This window comes from Callorhinus ursinus, unplaced genomic scaffold (genome assembly GCF_003265705.2).
Source record: "Callorhinus ursinus isolate GAN/ISIS: 27379988/994484 unplaced genomic scaffold, GSC_fseal_2.0 scaffold74, whole genome shotgun sequence".
Classification (NCBI taxonomy): Eukaryota; Metazoa; Chordata; class Mammalia; order Carnivora; family Otariidae; genus Callorhinus; species Callorhinus ursinus.
The window spans coordinates 2260931-2267336 of record NW_027397136.1 but is presented as its reverse complement, the minus strand read 5'-3'; the positions used below and the strand labels follow the sequence as shown (position 1 = coordinate 2267336).

Genomic DNA, 6406 nt, shown 5'->3' with positions numbered 1-6406 from the left:
CAGCTGGAGCATACATACAGCAGGAGAATCCAGCTGGAGCATACATATAGCAGGAGCATACAGCTGGAGCGTACATACAGCAGGAGCATACAGCAGGAGCATGCAGCTGGAGCATACATATAGCGGGAGCATACAGCTGGAGCATACATAACAGCAGGAGCATACAGCAGGAGTATGCAGCTGGAGCAAACACATAGCGGGAGCATACAGCTGGAGCATACATACAGCAGGAGCATATAGCTGGAGCGTACAGCAGGAGCATGAAGCTGGAGCATACATATAGCAGGAGCATACAGCTGGAGCATACATACAGCAGAAGCATATGGCTGGAGAGGAGGATGGCTGTGAGGGGTGGGGCAGCCAAACAGCGACCTGTCTGAGCAGGACGGGGTCAGGCATCCGGTGCTGTCACCTTCCATCACGTCCTCAGTCACAGTTCACCGCAGGCCAGCCCGGTGGCCTGTGAGTTGGAAGTTTTGTCTCAGGTCAGACTCCAACAACCAGAGAAAGAGGGCCTGTCTTCTTGGAGATATGTGCTGGTTCAGGAGAGCTGGTCTTGGAGGCTGCCAGTCGTTCCTTCTAACCACCATCTGTTGGAGCTGTTGGTCGTTATATAGTTTATGCTTGCCCTCGATGTGATGTCACCTGCCTTGATCTGGCTCCTCCGCCTGCCCTGCGTTTTCTCCTCCTTGGCTCCGTTTGGAGGGATGCAGGCTCTCTATTCCTGCTGCTGCGATCTCTTTTCCTTACTTGGGTTGCCGTCCCTGAATCTGCATTTGGTATGGTCACTAATGGTGGCATATTTGAGCTACGATGCCCATAAAGCTGCCTGGGAAGATTTTCTGCTTTTATAAGACCTTCATGAATGGTGCCGCGAATGGTGATTTGCTTCCCGGCTGGGCCCTGAGTTCCAGAAGGTTTTCCTTTCTTTTCTCTCGTTCTCTAACCCAAAATGACCTTTGTATTACTGAGCTAATAAAGCAGTGCCCCGTCCAGTGACGACAGCTTAGTAGAAGTAGCCATAGGGGATATCCACCTTCTACCTTCCGCATTTTTATTCCACGCCGGCACCACTGCTCCTCAGATCCAGGCATGGATTCCCCGAGGCCAGGCTGCTGAGCACCAAGAGGGCAAGAGCCCCGAGGCCTCATCTGGCCAGTCCTCAGCGCGTCCCTGATTGTGTCATTTTATGGAATCTGGCCAAGTTGGCTTAGAAGTTCTTTCGCTTTGTTTTAATTTCTCCTACCTTTTCCTAATGCCTGTTTTCCATAAGAGGAATTTAGACATGTGAGCAACCTTACTTCTCTATCAGGCTCTTAAATATTTTCAATGTCATAGATTTTATGAAGATGTCTTCATCTGGGCAATAAAGATGCTAATTTTATAATAACTTAATAAAAATAGGTACTCCTAAAATTTTAAAAATATTTTAGTTTTTCCTGAAAGGCTCTCTAGAATTTTTCATTACAGATGATATGCTTTCTATTTTTTTGCAATAAAAAAAAAGCCAGCACTTTTACTCTTGCTGTTAAAATTATCTCCATGTAGGATTGTAAAATTTCACCCCATTTGTTCTCCCAAACTTCCCAAATATGGCAATGTAACAGGATTTGTACGAGATGGTCTTTAAGAAAAGTTAGTAATTGGGGGCCTGGGTGGCTCAGTTGGTTAAGTTACTGCCTTCAGCTCAGGTCATGATCCCGGGGCCCTGGGATCGAGCCCCACGTCTGGCTCCTTGCTCACGGGGAGACTGCTTCTCCCTCTCCCTCTACCTGCTACTCCTCTGGCTTGTGCTCTCTCTCTTGCTGTCAAATAAATAAATAACAATTCCAAAAAAAAAAAATTAGAAATTGATGTTTGATTCCCACAGCCTCCAAAAGCAAAGCACTCACTGTGAACTAAAATCAGGGAACCTTTATGAGGTTACATCTGTCATCTTGCTTGGAAAACAAAGTGCTGCTCACCTGCGCTCCTTCAAACAGCTTCTCTGATGTTTTAAAATTCAATTTCATCTTTTTGGCAACACAAGATTCCTCCTTTGTCAACTCTTAGACCCCGGGGAAATTCTTTGGTTCGGCAGAAGGTGGTGCGGGAGGTGACCAGAGGGCATTTGTCTGAGGGGAGGAGGTCTGGGCGCCCCACTGGAAATAGCCTCCAATTCGCAGACAATGCTGCCGCCTGCTGACAAAACACAGGGCTTGCAGACTTTGTGGAAGAATAAATTTCATCTTTCCACTTTCCATCTTCCACACTGGAAAACAAATTTCCATTCGTTTGCATTAACCATACTTTCTTTTTCTGTCTTATAGTGGATCTTAAAAATCATCTCAGTAAGCTTGGGGGAAAGAAAAACACAAGGTTGGACTCCCAGCTAGACCTGATTCATAGCTGCCTCATAGTAGGGAGGGTTGATCTTGCGTGAGTGGGAAAGGTTTGTTGTTTTTGGTTTTTGTGGAGTGGGGATGGAAAAGGTCAAGGAACAATCTAGAAGAAGTCAAAATTGATTTTCCACTCCTGCTTTTCGATAAAGTGTAGTGCTCGACTTCTGTCTCCTAACTTGTATATACACATTTTTATTTCTTTTAAGTTTTATTTAACTAATCCCCACACCCAGTATGGGGCATGAACTCACGACCCTGAGATCAAAAGTTGCATGCTCTACCAACTAAGCCAGCCAGGCACCCCTACACAATTTTATTTCTAAAGTAAGCAGCAATGAGGCTCTTTGCTGCTAAATCACTGTGTGGTGCTTACTCCAGTGAATTTCTGCAGTTCCTCTTGTGATTCCACTGAAATTTAGACCCTTGTGTGTGGGAAAAAGATAGGGCAGCTGTCTTCCTTTGGACCACACTGTTCTGTCGCCAGTTGACTCTGAGCACAATGGCAGAGCATCTGGCTCAAGTGCACAGACGTCAGCGGGGGTGGGAAGAGCCAGTCGTCTATCTATTCCAGACTCAGAGAATGTGGAGACCTTCCCTGCTTCCTACAATGGCAAGCTGTGAGCCCGATAAAGCTTTGGAGGACCCAGAACCTGTCCCTACCCTCTTTGCAGATTCCTGAAACTCACTAAATTGTGTGCATTTGAAATGATGTAGAAGAGCTAGAAACTGTCACTTTGTCATTTCCGTATTGTTTAGGAAACACCTACTTGTCCTTTTTTTTTTTTTTTTGGTTCACGGCTATGAGCTTTTGAGCTATGAAGCTAAGGTTTAAAACACTGAAGTAAAAATGGAATGTACAAATTAGTTGTCTTCCATCTGAGAACATTAAGAGTTTGAGGGCTGAACTGTTGTGATTCCTCCCTTATTTTATCCATCTGTCCAATTTTAGGCTCGGTGATTTTGCTAAAGATTCTAGGAGTATTATGACTCACTTTTGCGGTTCCTCCCTATTTAGAGACCATTTCTCAAAAGCAAAATGGTAGCAGGTAGCTTATTCCTACACAAATGTGTACATAAAATTGCCAGTTTAGGGTAAGGATTTCCTAAGGAGAAATATTTTTATGGGTGTTTGTAAATATTTTCATATTCTTTTCAGATGAAGAAGACAGTTCTTTCCAAGCCATGTTGAGTTATCCCGTGCTATTTATAAAAAGCTAATCTGGTCTCAAAGAATGATTTTCCCACAGTCCAATTCCAGGGACTTGAATCCATGATAGCAGTAGTAATTATTGAACAGACAGCTGTCTAGTAGGCCCCATCCTTCTGGAGTGTGGATTACATAAACTGAGGAGTAATAAACATTAACAGCATGCCTGATATTAACAAATTAGACCCTTGTACTCTTTCTGGACAAGAGGGATTTGTAACTAAAACATCTGTTCAGTCAAGCCTTTTTACCTTTGAATGGAGAGGAATAGTTGGTGATCCTGCAACTCAGTTCTACTTTATGAGGATTGGGTGACAGATATTTGCAGTGCGCTAAACACACTTAAGTCCTTAGCTTCAAGACTACTGCAAGCACAGACTTAACAGCATTCGTACTTCGTATCGCTACTTGTGACAAAGCAGTGCCTGGGAAACTGGCTCAAGTCCTCTGAGGACAACAGGTGACAGGTTTGACACAGCTAGCTACTTCAGTACCCTATCGCCCATTTACCAAATTGCTTCTTGAATAACCCTATACATAATGCTTGCAAAACATATCTAAGTTTGCATAATGTAATGCATATTAAGTAGTAGTAACTTTCAGCACTTGGGTTTGTTTTGTTTTTGTGGGGGGGGGGTTGCTCCTAGTGAAAATAGGCTCCGGTTTAGCACCCTTCTAAAGCCAAGGGGTCAGGGTGATGTTTTGCAGGGTCTGGGAAAGATCAAAGAGCTACCTGCGTGTTTATCCCCCTCTGATGTGGTCCTTAAAGGCTGAAGCAGTCCTCGTTCTGATATGCGCGCCTCACCTCAGGAGGCAAAACCTTTCCAGCCTTGTCAAGCCTTTTTCCCCATTTATAAAATTAAATGTACACTATCAACCAGATTTGTGAAAACAAACATTTTGAGACAGAAATTGAACACTACGTCATGACTCAGTTCTTCCAGTAGATTGCATTCACGTCCCTAACACAGTCTGCAGAAGGACCTCATTCTTCTCTTCTTTGTAACAGACACTATTTTCCGCCATCACAAATAAAAGCGAACTTACAAGGATATGTGGCATTTGTCCTTTAAACAATTAAAGTCGAAGAGGAATGAGAAAATAAAAACATTGTCTTTTTTTTTTTAAGAAAATGACGTGCCCTTTTCTGGATTAACAAACAGCAAGCAGAGGAATTCCACTTCTCTTTTGTTTTATTTGCGGGGCTGCTCAGGATAGCCCACGCACAGTCTGCTGTGCTGCACAGTTAAGATCTCAAGCTTACTTTCTCTGGCACCTTAACTGAAAGATTCGACTTTACATGGTACCGAATGTTCTGGGTTGGTACAGGCAACTCCACCTGGCAAAGTCAGAGCAATCCCTGGAAAAGAGAAAAAGACTGGAACTGATCATTTGTGGACATTTAAATGTACTCATTGTCTAGAAATGATTCACTTTCTCTCCAAGCCCTGAGAGTACATAATTTTATTCTGGCTGTGCACTTACCTTTGCTAAGTTCTCAATTATTAATAGTTGGCCGTGATCCAAATACGAATGTCTTATCTGCTTGATACCATTCACTTTGCACAATATTTTAACTTGCTACATCACGTTTGAACCAAAATGAGAGATGTGGCCTAAGCATAGGCCTGCGTCCGAATATAGCTTTCCAGTGTCTGATCCTGTGCTCTGCAGTAGTTCATCAGAAAGCCTCACCTCGGCCTCCCGAGGGGTTCCGAGGGGCACGAAATTTAGGTCTTGCCCTCTACGAAATGGACAGAACAACCTGAAGAGGGAGTGAGGTGAGCTGCAGGGAAGACAAGGGAGCCGAGAGGACCCTGCCCGTGTGTCTTACTGGAGCGGCCCTCTGTCCAGCAGGGCAGCACGGAGCGGAGACCAGGGGCCCTCCCTTGCAGGGCACCAGCAAGAGACGGTTGCCAGAATCTGCAAGGAGGCCTCGGTTTTGTTTTACAAATCCGATCCTTTATTCCAGAGGTTCTTGTTCTCTGGAAACACAGTGGTTCCTGGGGGCCACTACCGTTCCCCTTTGAGAACTTGAGTTCACATTTTCTAACTCAGAAGCGGAAAAAGGTTTTGCTTATGTCAAGACCAGCGTCTCTCTAGTAGGCAAGGCAGGAAAGCACCAGGATTTAGGGGGGAGGCCATGCTTCAATTTACATATCAAGTGTCCTTTTTTCAGAGAAAGTTCTTACCTTTAAAAGGAAACTCCAATAAAAGGAAACATTTGCTTTTTCAGATCTTTGTTGTTGATGTGAATCATTAAAGAGTATGATCAATTTGTGAATTTTCTTAATTAAAGACATACTATAAGTTAGGCAAGCATCCCTTTCCCTGTTGCCAAATGTGGGATAAATCGGGCGGGCCCTCCCCTGCCTCAGGACTGAGGAATCCCGCAGGAGGGAGTCCACAGCAGGGAGAATCATGCAGCACCACACTTCTAGCTGGAGGCCTATCACGGCCCTTAGGGACTGCAGAAACCAAACCCCACTGTTGCATTTATCATCTTTTCCAGACTTCAAGGGCTACTACCCAAAGAAAGGTATACGGAGCCCTTTCCCCACCACCACCCAAACAGTTTCTATGAGGTTTATTACTTCTAGGTGATAAAGTTTGCACGAAGTTCCCATTTTGGTTTTTCACTTCTGAAGTTGCAGCAAATACCCAAACCAGGTTTTTTTCTGCTATTCTAAAAACTGCCCTGATGTGCCTTTTAACTTTTGTAGCACCCGCAAAATATTATCATGTCCTTTTCTTTAGTGCTTTGGTCTTTAAAAGCATTTCTTTCCATTCCAGTAGTTATGGTGGAGATTGGATCCAC

The 6406-nt window shown here is 44.2% G+C and overlaps 1 protein-coding gene across 3 annotated transcripts in view; it reads left to right on the top strand.

Annotated features, from left to right (window-relative positions):
- WNT5B (Wnt family member 5B) overlaps nucleotides 1-6406 on the top strand; it is a 105251-nt gene that overhangs the window by 46844 nt on the left and 52001 nt on the right. The window lies entirely within an intron of this gene.